Raw genomic sequence first — 16,528 nt, 5'->3', positions numbered from 1 at the left:
AAGACATACACAGGTCAACCGGTAGAGACAATGGGCACTGTAGAGGTTACAGTACAGTACAAAGAAACTGTTAAGAACTTACCGGTGGTGGTAGTCACTGGAACAGGACCAAGTCTGCTAGGCCGGGGCTGGATAAGGCAACTGGGCATAGATTGGGGGTCTGTAAATCATGTGAATGATGTCAGGGAATTGACATTACAAGAGGTGCTCAGTCAACACAAAGAGGTCTTCAAAGAGGAGCTGGGCCGACTTAATGGCCCCCCTGCAAAAATCTATGTGGACAAAGAAGCAGCCCCTAGGTTTTTCAAACCAAGACCAGTGTAATTCACCACGAGAGAGCTAAAGTGGATGCAGAAACCGAGGACTATGACGGTAAAATTGTGTATCCAAGCTTGAGCAATACCCTATCCCTAGAGTAGAGGACTTGTTCGCTAGGCTGTTAGTAGGATAGAAATTTACCAAGCTGGACATGAGTCACGCATACCACCAGATACTTTTTTGACTCCTCGTCCGAGGGTATGTGACAGTAAACACACACAAAGGTCTGTTTACTTTCAATGGCTTACTGTTTGGAGTCTCCTCAAGTCCTGCCATCTTCCAAGCGTACCATCGAGGGAATATTGCAAGGAATACCCAATGTGGCAGTTTTCCTGGACGATATCCTTTTTACAGACACTGGCTGAGGTACTGAAAAGGCTGGACAGTGCTGGATTACGTCTGAAACGGGGCAAGTGCACATTCATGGGCAGTGAGGCGATCTTCCTGGGGCACAACGTGGACTCCTACGGGCCTACATCCAGTACATGAGAAGGTAAAATCTAGGATGGAATTGAAAGATTTTATTGATACCGATTCTATTACCGATTCTGCTTATTGATCCGATTCTTTATCAATTCCTTTATCGATGCCTGATACATTTTCTGGGTGTAAAAAGAGTAGGCCTACATATAAGTTTTCAGTGTCAACTTACTTTATTTTCCAGCCTGAAATGCGATCATATTAGTAAATGGCTACAAATGTCATATAACGTGCAAGTAGTTGACTATCTCCCTGGATATGAATTAAATGTTTTTAACAGAAAACAACATAATGAATTCAATAATTGAATGAATGTAATAATTTATCCGCAAAAATAGCTATACAAAAAGGCAAAATAAATGTTGTGGTCACGATCGCCGTCGTAGAAACCTTCAGATAAAAGAATTTGCATAATAAAATTAACCAAATGCAGCCTTACATTTTCTGAACCTCTGTGATATAGTGGTGTAAGTAGACCATTCAACAATTAGCTAACTTCTAGCTCTAGCCAGCGGTACGCTTCTATCAACACAACACACAGCACTCGTCATACGCTGATATGCACTTATAGCTAGCCACCGCTACAGCATTTTCAGTAATATGGGAGCATGCAGCTGAAATCCTCTATGGAAAGCATCATCACAGCGATCTTATATACAATCAGTGGGCAGTGTTGTGCATCTCCCACTCTTACAGCTTGTTTCCAGCCCAAGCCACTGCAAAGAGAGCAAACTTTCTTTTGTCAGTCACATTTCCTTCTGACATCTACGATGGCAATTGCAACCACATTTATTTTGCCTTTTTGTATAGCTATTTCCGTGGATAAAATCACATTTATTATTATTATTATTATTATTATTATTATTATTTATTGGTAAATAATATTTACCCAATCGCTAGTAAAAGCAATCCAAGAGGCACCCACAACTTCCAATGTGACCGAGCTAAAGGCGTATCTAGGACTGCTTAATTATTATAATAAGTTCCTGCCAAACTTCTCAACAGTCCTAGCTCCAGTCCACAAGCTGTTGAGGAAACAGACAAAGTGGCAGTGGGGAGATGAACAGGAAGCAGCTTTGAGCATTCAAAGCAACTGATGCAGTCCGCAAAGGTCTTGGTCCATTATGACCCAGAAAAAGACATTGTCTTATGTGATGCATCACCATATGGAGTTGGTGCTGTACTTTGTCATCGCATGTCTAATGGAACAGAGAGACCTATAGGATTCATGTCCCGCACACTCACCTCAGCAGAGAGGAACTACTCTCAACGAGACAAGGAGGGGCTTGCAGTCATCTTCGGGGTCCGAAGATTCCACAAATACCTATACGGGCATCCATTTACAATTGTGACATATCACAAACCCCTCTTGTCACTTTTCAATGAGATGAAAGCAATCCCACAGATCGTGTCCCTCCCCGAATCCGACGTTGGGCCGTGCTTTTGATGGCATACGAGTACACCATCGTTTACGAGGCAGGGAAATACCACGGCAACGCTGACGCCCTGAGTCGCCTACCCTTGCCGGAGAACCCAGGTCCCAAAGAGCCAGAGGAGAGAGCGCTCATGTTGGACACATCAGACGTCACGCCGGTGACAGCAGAGCAAGTGAGAGCGCTCTCAAGAGTGAGAGAAATGGTGCAGAGAGGTTGGCTGCCAGAGCAAGAGGGGACTGAGTTTGCACCATACACTGCTCGTGAAGATGAGCTGAGTGTAAAAAACGGCTGTGTGATGTGAGGAGCTGGAGTAGTCGTTCCCAAGCCGGGTCAGAAGGACTGAGGGTTGTCAACATGCATTTTGGCAAAGTCCAGTCCGGCTTTTATGTGCTTCCCTCTTAGAAGTGGGGTCTTCCTGGGTCTTCTACCATGGAGCCTATTTTCATTCAGACAGTGACAGATGGTGCGAAACTATTGTACCTTGAACCTGAAGATCAGCTTGGATCTGTTTTGAAGTTTTCCTTGGTTCTTTCTCGACCGTTCGAGCAATCCTTCTGGTCAATTTTCCTCTTGCGACCACGTCCAGAGATGTTGGCTACAGTTCCATGGGCCTTAAACTTATTAATAATATTGGTAACAGTGGTCACAGGAACATCAAGCTCTTTGGAGATGGTCTTGTAACCTTTACGTTGACCATGCTTGGCTATTACCTTTTTTCTAATCTCTTCAGACCACTTTCAACTTTTCCTTCTGTTTTCCATGTTCAATGTGATGCACACAGTGGCACAAACAGCAGAGTGAGTAATTTTCTAATTTTAAACTGGCTGCACGAGTGATTATAAGATTGAAAATGCCTGTGATACTAATTTTCTTTTTTGCTACGTTTTGGCAAGGCTACCGCCTGTGGGCATATGAGACATATAGTCTTCTCATTCGCTGACGTGAAAAGAAATTCATGCTCCCATTCCGGGTGGAAATAATATGTTTTTGATTTCTTTTTCACCGAACCCTCAATCATATCTATGTTGTTATGTTAGTTAAGGTGCATTCAGCGTCAATATGTTTATTTTGGCTTCCAAAAGTAAAAATAAAACTACAGGACTAACATGACAAGGTATCTGTAAATGTGAATATTATTCATTGAATTGAGAAACTAAATATTGTGCATTGAACAGATACTGTAAATATGAATATTATTAATTGAACTGAGAAACTAAATATGAATATTGTGCATTGAACAGATACTGTAAATATGAATATTTTGCATTGATCAGATAACTGTGCATAACTGTGTCTTTCTTTGTGAGTATGTATGCACGTACATAGAGCCTGTCTTAACAGAAATTGCAAAAATAAATATGACAGTGAACAGTCTTACTTATACACACAAATCCGCATACACCACACAGTCCACAATCCCTCCATACAACTTTACCTCTCAATTCCATCCGATACTTTGTCTACTTTTCTTTAAATTATCTTTTTTTTCTCGCTCTCAATCCCTGTTGTTTTTTTTTTTTAAGTAGCAATGCTGTCATTATTATTATTCAATTTTTTGTTTTCTTTTCTGTTTGCTTGTTTTTTTTTCATTTTTTAAAAAGATGATTTTTACTTCTCTTGAGTGTTGATTTGCCTTTCGATGGATGCTTCCTCATTTGCTTTTGTTATATTTTCCTTATAAAAATTGTTTAGGTAAAAAAAAAAAAAGCCAACACTGAATCTATAATTTTACACAACATAGAAGGTCCCTTAAAAATAAGAAACATCAGTGTCCCTGTTTTTGCTGAAAGCATGCAACCAATTATGATGTCTACAACAATGACAATTTGATGATGCTCGTCGGGCAACAGTAATACACAAAAAGCCAACCTTCATGCTGATGCCTGTGACGCTCTGACCAGAGAAAGCTACTGTAACCCATCTAGTGACAAGTTATTACAAGGCTAGCTCTCAGAACTCTCAGAACGTTACTGCTTCATGTACTTGCTGTGCTTATTCTGTTATCGGCCTTTGTGAACAGCCCAAACGGTGGATTCTGGTTCAAGTGAGGAAGTGCCCATCAGACCAAAACTCAGTCATTTCCACATTTACATAAGTGTACTTATGCCTTAGTAATTGCAGCGGATATGGCTGTAAACTAAAATGTTTTACAAATAATTCATACAATGTTTGATCGATCAGAGAAACAGTTTTCATGTCTATGTGAGCGCACATAGTGAATCACTGCCCATTCTTTCACTGCTCTGCCTCAGTTCCTGTAGATTCAGTGGCAAACCTGCAATGATTAATGCACTTCAGACTGTGTTCTGCGGTGTACAGCTGCTTGAAGGCTTAAGGTAGTGAAGGGAAGTGTATGTTTCTGTATTTCTGTATGCACTCCTGGCCACTTCTGCCTAGGCCTGCAGTCTTGTCCCAGTCTCCACATTCTCAGTTACCGTGGCGATGAGGGAGAGGAGCAATGGAGAGCTACAGGGAGGATGGAATGCAGCTCAGGGCCGTCCCGAGTGCACTCCTGAGAGGACCCGAAATGCTCTGGCACCCACCATGGTGACATACCGCTCCCGTCCCAGGCACTATAGTGTGCTGTTGTGCTGTGTGCTGAGATGCCTAATTACTGATGTAACATGCGTGTGTGACCACAGACAGAGCCTCCATGCCTGTGAGATGTGACCATATGCGGTGTGATGCTTATAAACTACTATCAAGACTGAGATAACTTAGTGAGTCTTTGGAGAATGCCACTGCATGCTGTGTAGCGGGTATTTCCCTGGTGCATATTGTACTAAATTCTGTTGCAGTGGGAGCATGTTGTCGGACCTGATGATTTCCTGTCTGCTTCATGTACCTGCTTTGAGTGGTTCCTATCAGTTCAGAGATTATTTGGCATATTGCATGGTAGTTAGCATTTCTTATAGATATAGCTGGTAAGGTGTCATTTTATTGAAATTAGGCTTGGGGCTGCTGGATGGCTCATTCGGTTAAGACCCCACGCTGAGGTGCATGGATGAGCCTCACGGCCTCGGGTCGAATCCGGACCGTGCCAGTGCCGACTGTGGCCGGTAGCTCCACAGGGCGACGCACGATTGGTGCCTGTGTTGCCCAGGGTACGGGAGGGTTCAGTCAGACAGGGATCTGCGTTTCATCGCTCTCTAGCGACCCCCCTTGGGCGCTCATATGACTGCATGTCAGAGCTGCTTATGAAAGGTCTTCCTCCGGCATGAAAAACAGCTTTTGTGTTCTATTCCATTACAAAATATACATGCGCACAAGCTGAAATGTGGTAAATGTTTATTTTTCTCATCCAAGCAGAGTAAAATAATCCATTAATGTGTAGGCTTGTTATCATACCAAAGCTGATTTTTTTTTTTAAAGGAAAGCCTTAAGACTAAACATAAGGTCATGTCATGGCTGTGGCTCTATCACATGGGTGTTTGCTGTAATTACAACAGGGAAAAAGTTACTCAGACGAGCTTGCTCCTGTTAAGATAATATACTCCATACTGGTGTGTGGCATTAGCAAACTTCTGAGAATTCCTCTGCAGGCTGTGTAGTGTGTGTCTCCCTGGTGCCCCTTATATTAAAGCCTGTTAAAGGAAATCTGTCTACCTTATGTACAGTGCCATGAAAAATATCTCCCCCCATCCTGATTTCCTATATTAGGGCCTAGTTTCAGATCTTTACAAAAAATGTTATATTAGACAGAGGGAACCAGAGTAAGCAGTCAACGTTTTAGAAACTCCCAACTTCTGCCTTGAATCTCACCCTCTGGAGTTCAGTCCCTTGTAGTAGCGTCACAAGACCACCGGATGGCGGAAAGCATCCACTTTGTGTTTCCAGTATTCCAATACAGCCCACAGGTCTGATAGCGAAAGTAAATACTCTGATATTTTAATTTTTTTAATTTTTATTATTTCAAGCTCCTGCCACGGCACATAATGGTTTTATTAAATTCCGTTTAGCATAATTTCAAAGAAACACTGCACTGGTTGATGCACTTAAGATGCTCATTTTTATTGTACACACAGAGCACGTACACAGTGCATCAATACACACACACGCGCACACACACATGCACAACATGCACACACACGCATACAAACACACACACAAACACATATACACCATGTTCACATGATCATATATATAGATGGTTTGATACTGTGGTTTGTGTCTTTGGAGGCCCTACTAGACTGAAGGCTCTTTTCTTTCTGGGGAGGCTACGCTCCTTCGGTGTGTGTAGCAGGATGCTGGCCATGTTCTACCAGATCATAGTGGCCGGTGTCCTGTTCTACATCTGTGTGTGCTGGGCTGGGAGCCTCTACTCCAGGGACACAAAGAGGCTCAAACTGATCCAGAAGGCCAGCTGCCACCCTCTGCTGTTGTTTTGGGTGCAGTTGGAAAAACAGAAGTTTTTTTTGTATTTTTTTAGTTTTTGTTATATGCCCCTCGTGGCTCTTTGTTTGTTCATTTTCCTTTTTTTATATTAAAGTCTTGGTTTGAATTTCCCTTTTGATGCCACCTGAGGTTTTTTCTCACTCCGCACCTGGGTCCTCACCCGCAAAACCCGACACATATAAGGAGCACCACCTTCACCCAAGAGGACCACATCTCCATATAAGGAGCACCACCCTCGCACAAGAGGAACACATCGCCATATAAGGAGCACCACCCTCGCACAAGAGGACCACATCGCCATATACGGAGCACCACCTTCGCCCAAGAGGACCACATCGCCATATAAGGAGCACCACCCTCGCACAAGAGGACCACGTCTCCATATAAGGAGCACCACCTTTGCCCGAGAGGACCACATCTCCATATAAGGAGCACCACCTTCACCCAAGTGGACCACATCTCCATATAAGGAGCACCACCTTCACCCGAGAGGACCACGTCTCCATATAAGGAGCACCACCTTCGCCCAAGAGGACCACGTCTCCATATAAGGAGCACCACCTTTGCCCGAGAGGACCACATCTCCATATAAGGAGCACCACCTTCGCCCGAGTAGAACACATCGCCAAATAAGGAGCACCACCTTCGCCAAGAGGACCACATCTCCATATAAGGAGCACCACCTTCACCCAAGTGGACCACATCTCCATATAAGGAGCACCACCTTCACCCGAGAGGACCACGTCTCCATATAAGGAGCACCACCTTCACCCGAGAGGACCACGTCTCCATATAAGGAGCACCACCTTCGCCCGAGAGGACCACATCTCCATATAAGGAGCACCACCTTCGCCCGTGTAGAACACATCGCCAAATAAGGAGCACCACCTTCGCCAAGAGGACCACATCTCCATATAAGGAGCACCACCTTCACCCGAGTGGACCACGTCTCCATATAAGGAGCACCACCTTCGCCCGAGAGGACCACGTCTCCATATAAGGAGCACCACCTTCGCCCGAGTAGACCACGTCTCCATATAAGGAGCACCACCTTCGCCCGAGTGGACCACGTCTCCATATAAGGAGCACCACCTTCGCCCGAGTGGACCATGTCTCCATGTTAGGCCACAGGAACGCTGTGCTGATTTCATTTGGGAAATGGAGCTGTGGATTGAGATCTACACGCATGCTCCACCCTCTGCCTGGAACCAGGGCTCTACTCCCACCTTTGTGTCCTACGGTCCCCTCCTCCTCTGCTTGCCTCACAAAGTGGGTTTGATGCTCTTTCACAGGAGAGGCGTCTCTGTTTGCCTCCTGTCTGCTGGTCTCTAGTAATTCCAGAAGCTTCCGCGCACATTCTGAGGAGAAGGCAGGGAGTCATAATTGGCCCTGATCAGGAAGTTAAGCCTGGCTTGTGGTATCATCCACCACTGAGCGATCGGTCCTCCACACTTTCCCACGCTGTCCATCCTCCCAGACCACCTTAGCAAACTGCTAAAACCTGCTACCTCCCCTGCGCCATCCATGGTGGGATGACCCAGAGTCTTCTGTGCCCCTCTGTTTCCCTGCTGGGGGGGTTGTGTCCCTCTGTTTCCCTGCTGGGGGGGGTGTGCCCCTCTGTTTTCCTGCTGGTTTCCCTGCTGTGGGGGTTGTGCCCCTCTGTTTTCCCTGCTGGGGGGTGTGCCCCTCTGTTTCCCTGCTGGGGGGTGTGCCCTCTGTTTTCCTGTTTCCCTAATGGGGGGGTGTGCCCCTCTGTTTCCCTGCTGGGGGGGTTGTACCCCTCTGTTTTCCTGCTGGGGGGGTTGTACCCCTCTGTTTTCCTGCTGGGGGGGTTGTGCCCCTCTGTTTCCCAGCTGAGGGGAGCAGTCAGGTAGAAGCAAACTGCAAACATAGAATGCATATCAGGCCACTGCTATATGTACCACAATTAAACCATCAGTGAAAGCCCAGGATATACTGGTATATTTATAAATCAATGACAAAGTATGTTCTACAGCATACCCAGCAATTTACCCACCCAGATATCATTTCTGATTAACAATGTTGTACATTTTCAGCTCTCATAAAATAAAAGTACAGATTCTGATGTAGTCAGCTGAAAGGTACTTCTTAGCTTACAAAGGAGATGGTACAGTAGAATGGGCACATCCAATTTGTTCAGGTGCAGGGCATAAACAATATCTAGAGTTAAAAATATGTCTGATGTTTGAACAGACTAGGCAGAATTTGTGTCATTCCAAACAGATTGGAATATGGGTTTAACATCAGCATGCCTTTGGAGCTGAGTGAGTACGTTTAACATGGTCGGTGAAAATAGCGGCGATATGTGTTATTCAACCAATCATTTAAACAGAAACATTTACACTCTAGACATTTGACACGTAAACAGTAAAAATAACACATACAAATGCAACATTACAAACTTGCACCAGTAGGCCTTATCTGATAGAAGAAAAATAATCACATTATCAGAACAGACAGAACAGTCATTACCACACGAATACCTAACACAAACGCAATTTTCCCCCATGTGGAATAAGCCGGCAGAGTTGCGCGGTCTCTAATAAAAATGATTAGCATGGCTTACAGGCTCGTCACGGAACAGAAATAATATAAAATGACACCAACACAACAATCCTGTAATGTAATTACAGTATCACATTTTGCAGTAAATTATTGGCTTATCAATGTTCAGTCCAAAAGCTCTTATTAGATGCCACTGTTGACATTTTAAAGTTTGGCCTTACAATCCTTCCAGCTTCTCCCATTGTTATGCTTGGATTTATGACATGGTCAATCACTGTGGCTCTAAATTCATTCAATACAGCAGCATTTCTTCTACCTGCTTGACCACAACCTCAGCCACAGCCTCAGCCACGACCCGTCCATCAGTACCAACTGCATTGGGCTGCTCCATGTTGTCAGACACTACTGAATGTAGTGCTGTAAAACAGCCTTTTATGTTGGGATTATCAATCGTGCTGCAATGCGACTCACCTGGGCAATGTTGCAGGAAGTGATGAGACATAATTGCAAACATCTTGACTTCATTTCACAATCTGCATGTCTAGCAATAAGCACTGGAACATTGTACTAATACGAGACGACTGTATTGTGAAAACTGAGTGTGATTTAGAATTGTGCACTTTGTGGGTAGGTACTGCAATTAGTGTCTTAGGGTAAGAATTTTGCCAGTCAGTTTGGCAAATTGGGATGGCAGGTATGCCATCCCGCCAAGTTACGCCTTGGCGGGGGCATGCCCCATACCTATACAGCACAGAGAGTTTGGCACTTTTCAGGGTTCCCCACAGAAATAACCACAACAGCCACAGACACTCAGCCCTTAAAAACATTAAATTCTGTACATTCTGACCCCATTTCAACAGACAGATTTCATGAACAACTTCACATGTCCACACAATAAAGCCCCAAACTAAGGGGATTTTGCATTTCCTCCTTCTTCTTCTTATTTTTCCTGCCGCCTATCCCACTAACAACGTGTCTCCCCATTGGACATTTTACAGACACCAGCCAAATCTTCACCTACACGACCCAATCAAAAACTCGCATACACACACAAAATACCCATACCTTTTACTCTGAAACATTTCCAGTTTAAACAACTAGTCTGCTGTGGCCTAGTGGGCAAGATCACAGTCACGGGAAGACGGGGTCCTAGGTTCAAGCCCAGCTAGGAAGATGTTTCTTTAACCTGCTTTTACCCTCACTAATAATTGTCTATTACTCAATTATTGCTTTTGCACCATATCTACCCGCCGTTCACCGAACGTATACACTGCATTATGACCATCTGCACGTTCAGTTATTAACCGGCTACAATATTGCAAAGCCATATGGATTCAACGGGAGCTCTTCTGTGCTTACTGGCCTGTGTTCTTCTTTAAAACCACGGACAGGTTTGCTAATGATATTCCACGCATTGCATAGCTATGTCATGGTGCTGCACTAACAAAGTCACAGACTGGTAAACCTCCGGTTGATGGATTGAATCCCGCCTCACCCTCAGGCAAATAATTTCCTCTTTTACACTAACGTTTTCTTACGCTTATATTTGCTTTACCAAAACTCACTCATGGCCACCCATATGCATTTCATGATGGCAAATGTATTCCTTTTATTAAAAAGTTACACCAGTTCACCACTGTGCCATTTCTACTAACTGTATTTCTTGCCTTGGCTACCGTACAAAACCTTCTTATCAGCAAATGCCACGTTTCTACATTCATGTTACCTCGCTCTGTTCTCTATCTAGCCACATACAAACAATTACTACGTATGTACGTTCTGCAACTCCCCATTAAAACATTACATTTAAAATCATGACTCACTCATAAGTATAACTACTAGTACTGAACATGAGAAAAGCACATCAGTGCAATAGATTTCACACGTTACTTAACCCTACACTTCAATGATGAATGCTTTTTACAGACTGTTATATATACAGTTCGATAAGGAAACTAAGCTCGCTCATGGTCACTTTATTTACTCCGCACTATAGTCTGTGATCATGTCAACCTTCACCTACATGCCCATTCTGCTAAAAACATATTGTTTCAACTACGCAATTTCATCTAATTTCTCTCACACTGTTGTTATATTCTCATATGCAAAGCCTGCTGGGACATATGCGTCTGCTCCTATTCTCCACTATCAAGTTTCCCGGTTCTAGCTTAGCAAAACAGCGAACAGGATTCCCACCTGCAGATAAGCCTATCAAAATGCCTTATAAACCTTACAAACACTAAAAGTGCATCTCCACGAAATAACAGACAACGGAGCAGGACAGCAGGGTACACAAGTTGCGACCTAGGCAGCTCTAATTCTACGGGCTTGCTGATTCTTTTCTCAATCAAGGCTCGTTGGATGGCCGTCAAATCCAGGAGTACATACACTGGCCATATTTCACCTGCGTTTCTGTTGCGTTTACACTTACGCCACCGCACCATTTGTCACAGCCACTGTTTTACATATACCGAAACTACTAAACAGTACACGCTCATCAGACTGTACAAATTCACACAAGGATAGCCATAATCCACAACCGTTTCTTACAGGGTCACTTTGCATTTCTCACTCTCATAATAAAACGCTTTGCAAAAAGAAATGATATCTCATAAAAAACACGTTTTCAACGTACAAAAATGCCAAGTTACTCAAAAGTATTGATATCAAAATGACGCCAAGTTACGGTACTACAAACAATATAGGCTATCTTGCCTCACCGAAATTACATAAAATGTATTTCAAAGCAATGCTACCCAATATTTCCTCAATTCTTTCAAGTCACTTTGCCCTGTGTTTTGTAATCTTACCATTTTACAATGTCATGCAAACTTTATGTCAGATAAGAGTCAAATATTTCGAATTGCCTCATGGAACACATTGAAATTCATGTACAAAACTGCTGCTGAGTAACTACAGGAAGCATATTTCTCCAGAAAACATGTTTATACTTGTTCTGAACTGAATTTGAGTACAGTACAAGTTATTGTATATTTGCTACGTACAATAAATACTGCATGTAAAATACATATTGTACATACATACATAGAGAACTTCTTTACCCCCATGGGGACATTTCCCTCGCAGCATGTTACATTCACATTTACGAACACACACTTATACCAAGAAACATACTGTCATTCACGCAACAGAAAGGCTGGGCAGCGAAATACATACATACCAATACAAATTGGACATATACACGCCTATTCAATCAATCTTGACTGTGAGAGAGCCATCCACACATATGTTTGACCTGTCCATGTAGTGCATGCTTATAAACACAGGGCCAAGTGACTTGAAAGAATTGAGGAAATATTGGGTAGCATTGCTTTGAAATACATCTTATGTAATTTCAGTGAGGCAAGATAGCTATATTTATACCGTACTTGGTGATGATCAAGATAGCAACTATATTGTTTCTGCAGTAACTCGTAACTACTGGATGCACTGAAAAATTTAGAAAAACTGTAGGGTCTCAGGAACATCTCAGAGACTGGATGTCATGCAAACCACACTTCTGCCCTGGTTTTGGCTTAGTGGTCTAAACCATTCAACTGATGTGCAGCAGATCCAGGTTCAAACCTACAGGAAAATCATTTATTTGAGCGGTAACATAAATATACCAGCTCAATAGACAAGCAGTGCCTTTTCAAAATGTATTGAGTTGTGGTTACACTACAGTAACAGAAGCAAGCATTCATCAGACACTACACAACTTCTCTTATAATGGATTTTATTTCCACTACTGTAGATGAATGTCATTGCTTTAACTGCAGATTTTAGCCCCATGCTGATGTACTCATATTGAGTCCAAACATAATCCAATATAGAATATGAAATAAGTACTACTGTGTCACAGGAGTTCAATACATCACACAATAAATCACAACAGCAAAACATTCAATATTTTTATAATTCAGGTTTAATCATTGCATAATATTGTCTGAAAATACAGAAAATTAAAGGAAAACAAAAGGAAAAAAAACAATCCTAACAGGATTAATAAGGAAACTCAATCCATCATTGTTTACAGATGATTGTTTAATGAAAGTTAATAAGTACACTGCAGTGATCATTCTGCATTCTTCTCCCTATCAGCTGCATTTGCCCACAAAAATTTGCACATTGGAAATCTTGTGAAAATGAATAAAAGCTACTGTAAAAACTAGTAGAATGCACATTTAAGTGGAGGAGTTTGCCACTGGCTTCTTTTAAAAAAGATGCAGATACAGGAGATACAGGAGAGAATTATTACTTCAAAAACATTTTACCCTGCCATCTATTGGCATTATTACTCTCAATGCTATATTAGTGTTTTAATAATCAAGAGTGCATAAACACACCTTGAATATTTGCAATATAAATGTATTAAAATGTAAAAAAAATATATCACATTACATTACAGGCATTTAGCAGACGCTCTTATCCAGAGCGACTTACACAACTTTTTTTACATAGCATTTTACATTGTATCCATTTATACAGCTGGATATATACTGAAGCAATTTAGGTTAAGTATCTTGCTCAAGGGCACAACGGCAGTGTCCTACCCGGGAATCGAACCTGCGACCTTTCGGTTACAAGTCTAGTTCCTTACCCACTGTGCTACACTCCGTCCTATCATTTAGACAGCAAGTGCTTAACCAGTAAGTGTATAATTCGTCCAGGTGCGTAGAATTGCTGAAATCCGTCCCGCTAGAGTTGGCTCTATCTGCGTTCATTTGCTAATTACATACCGCGTTAGATTTAAAATTTCCCTGTGTGGTAACTGTTCTTTGTGTTAGGTTTCTATCTGCCGCTTTTTGATTCTTAGAATTGATAGATTGGCTACTTGGGCTTAGCGATTGCGATTATTGTATTATTACTGACTGTGAACCCGTGTAATCAGCGCGTTATTCGATTCAGGTTTTCAATTGCTAATTAGGTACAGTTTATGTGTCAGCTCCCCATTCCAGTCTGCTCTCTCCCCCTCAGAACGCACTTTTAGCGACGTGGCCCCCCTCGACAACAGAACCTCTCTAACCTCTGCTACCCGCCGCTGACCCCCTGTGAGAACTTCACGGTCACACGGGGGCTATGGAACTGCCAGTCTTCTACGTGCAAGGCGGACTTCATTTCCGCCTATGCCTCCCTCCTATCCCTGCAGTTCCTTGCCCTCACAGAGACCTGGATCACACCAGACAACTCTGCCACTCCTGCTGCCCTCTCGTCCGTCTACTCCTTCTCCGACACCCCCCGGCGATCTGGCCGTGGTGGTGGTACTGGTCTACTGATCTCCCCCACTTGGAAATTCTCTGTTCTCCCCCTCCCTGACCTGTCAATATCCACTTTTGAATTCCATCCTGTCTCTATCACCTACCCTACTAACCTCTATATTGTTGTTATTTATCGTCCCCTGGGGCCCCTGGGAAGCTTCCTGGATGAGCTAGACACCCTGCTCAGCTCCTTCCCTGAGGACGGCACCCCGCTGATCCTCCTGGGAGATTTTAACATCCACATCCAGTCTGCTGCCTTCCTACCACTGCTCCACTCCTTCGACCTCTCCCTACAACACTCTCCCCCAACCCACAAGGCAGGCAACCTCCTAGACCAGATCTTCCCGAGGAACTGCTCCAGCTCCAATCTCACGGTTACCCCCCTGCATACGTCTGACCATCACTTCATCTCCTTCTCCCTCCCTCCCGCTCCCCATCCTCCCCCCACCCCCACTGTCACTGTCCGCCGTAACCTCCGCTCCCTCTCACCCTCTTCTCTCACTCCCAGACTGCTTCCCTCCCCCCTCTTCAATCATTCTCCAAGCTCCCCACTAACTCTGCATCCTCCACCCTAACTTCATCTCTCTCCTCAGCACTCGACTCCCTATGTCCTCTTGTCCCTAGGCCAGCACGTTCATCCCCTCCCAGTCCATGGATGTCTGACATCCTACGCACCTCCAGGGCCAGCCTCCGCGCTGCTGAGAGGAAGTGGGGCAAATCCAGGGACCCATCTGACCTTTCAGCCTATCAGTCTCTCCTGACAGAGTTTTCTTCTGCTGTCACCGCCGCTAAGGCAAATTTCTATCAAACTAAAAATCATAACTCCATTTCTAACTCTCATCAACTGTTCTCTATTTTCTCCTCTCTCCTCAGCATGCCGCCTCCCCCACCCCAGTCTTCCTTCACTGCAGATGACTTTGCAACATTCTTTGACGAAAAGATCGCAGTCATCCGCAGCTCCTTTGCCCCCTCTGCACCCTCCGCCCCCTCCCTGCCCTCCGCCCCCTCCGCCCCGTTTCTCCACATTTTCTCTCCTCACAGACTCTGAAGTTTCCCAGCTCCTGCTCTCCCACCACACTACTACCTGCGCCCTCGACCCTATCCCTTCATCTCTCCTCCAGGCAATCACACCAGACATCCTCCCATTTGTCACCTCCCTTGTGAACTCCTCCCTATCTTCTGGATGTTTCCCCTAATCCTTCAAGAGGGCCCACATCACCCCGCTGCTGAAGAAACCCACACTAGATCCTTCAGTCATCCAGAACTACCGCCCGGTATCTCTCCTCCCTCTTCTACTTGAACGTGCTGCATCTAACCAACTCTCTGCTTTCTTCTCTCAGAATAACCCCCACCAGTCTGGCTTCAGGCCTGGCCACTCGACAGAGACTGCACTCCTCTCTGTCAGTGAGTCACTCCATGCCGCACGAGCAGCCTCCCTCTCCTCTGTCCTGATTCTTCTAGACCTCTCTGCTGCATTCGACACTGTGGAGCACTCCATCCTCCTGTCCTCCCTGGCAGCAACAGGGACCTGCGGCACAGTCCTTGACTGGATTGAGTCTTACCTCTCTGACCGTTTCTTCCAGGTTGCCTGGGCGGGTAAGGTATCACCACCCCGTCCCCTCGCCCCCGGAGTTCCCCAGGGCTCAGTCCTCGGTCTCCTTCTCTTCTCCTTATACACCAGATTCCTTGGCCCTGTAATCTTTGCCCATGGCTTGTCCTATCATTGCTATGCTAACGACACACAACTCTTTCTCTCCTTCTCCCCATCGGACACACAGGTCCCTGCCCGCATCTCTGCTTGCCTGAGGGACATCCAGAGCTGGATGGACAATCACCACCTGAAGCTCAACCCGGGAAAGACGGAACTAATCTTTATTCCTGCTCTAACCTCTCCCCTCCTCGATTTTTCCATTTCCCTAGGGGACACCTTAGTGACATCATCACCCTGTGCCAAGAATCTCGGAGTGGTGATGGACAACAGGTTGTCCCTCTCCAGGAACATCGCAGCAGTAAGCCTGGCGTGCAGATTTTTCCTGTATAACATCCGGAGAATCCGCCCCTTTCTCACCACCTACTCAACCCAGCTCCTGGTCCAAGCAATGGTACTATCCTGCC

General features: G+C 44.5%; 1 protein-coding gene across 4 annotated transcripts in view; it reads right to left on the bottom strand.

The window, feature by feature from the left end:
- LOC135245709 (NACHT, LRR and PYD domains-containing protein 12-like) overlaps positions 1–16,528 on the bottom strand; it is a 99,328-nt gene that overhangs the window by 46,487 nt on the left and 36,313 nt on the right. The gene's annotated exons all lie outside the window — the stretch shown is intronic.

This window comes from Anguilla rostrata, chromosome 19 (genome assembly GCF_018555375.3).
Source record: "Anguilla rostrata isolate EN2019 chromosome 19, ASM1855537v3, whole genome shotgun sequence".
NCBI classification, from domain to species: domain Eukaryota; kingdom Metazoa; phylum Chordata; class Actinopteri; order Anguilliformes; family Anguillidae; genus Anguilla; species Anguilla rostrata.
The sequence above is the reverse complement of the archived record's forward strand: the minus strand, read 5'-3'. Positions and strand labels throughout refer to the sequence as shown.